Below are 1,062 nucleotides of genomic sequence, written 5' to 3'. Positions count from 1 at the left end.
TCTGAAATCATCTCTTTCATTGGACTCTAATCAAACTTMGGCTACAGTCCCTGTGGACGATAACTCGGTACTTGTACCACTTATTACTTGGAAAGACGACATTGGGCCGTATTGTATACTTGCTTTTYGGCCCAATTTCATTAGTCTAGAGGTGTGAAATATAACCGACCAATATATATATGTGTGTGTGTGTGTGTGCATACATATAGACTTGGGCTCATGTGAGACCGTGAGACCATTTTTTTACATTTGAACTTCACAACAAAATATCATGAATATAACTTTCACAATGTTTTTGCTGTGAAGGTTCAATTTTTTTACATTCACATTGTTTTGTTGTGAAGTTTTGAGTATAAAAATGTGGTCTCACGGGTCTCAAGAAAACAGATTGGTCTCATATAAACCCAACCCTATACATATATACATACACGCATATATAGATACATACATACATATATATATATATATACATATGTATATATTTATATATACATATATACATATATAGGGGTCCAATCAAGGGAGAACTCGATTGTCTGTGATAACTGTGAGATCCAATCTCAACCACACATTATTGATAATCAATGGTAATTAGTAAACTTATTAATTTTGGTAATTATTTATTAATTTTCAAATAATTTAAATTTACGGATAATATATAGGGGTAAATTAGTTCTTTTAAAATCTCTCTCATCTCTCCCTTCTCTCTCTGGCAAAGAATTTTTAACAGTAAAAACAAAACGAATATGATATACGTTGTGTAACCTAGAATTTATAACAGTAAGACACAAAAATAATTATGATACACATTGTGATAACACTGTGATAACGTTTTGAACATGGGTTGATAACAGATGTGATCTGAGTTTTAAGTCACACACAATCACAATGTGATACACGACTGTGATACACGTTGTGGTGCACTGTCAAGATCTTCAACGAGATCTGAGCTTTAGCACATAATTGAAATCTTCGACAAGATCGTGTTGTGGTGCACCATCAAGGTCTCCGACGAGATATGGACTTAGCGCATCAGTGTGCACCGTAGAGGTCTCCAACGAG

Source organism: Cynara cardunculus (genome assembly GCF_001531365.2).
Source record: "Cynara cardunculus var. scolymus isolate 2C chromosome LG 13, CcrdV1, whole genome shotgun sequence".
Classification (NCBI taxonomy): domain Eukaryota; kingdom Viridiplantae; phylum Streptophyta; class Magnoliopsida; order Asterales; family Asteraceae; genus Cynara; species Cynara cardunculus.
Note: the sequence above shows the minus strand (reverse complement) of the source record.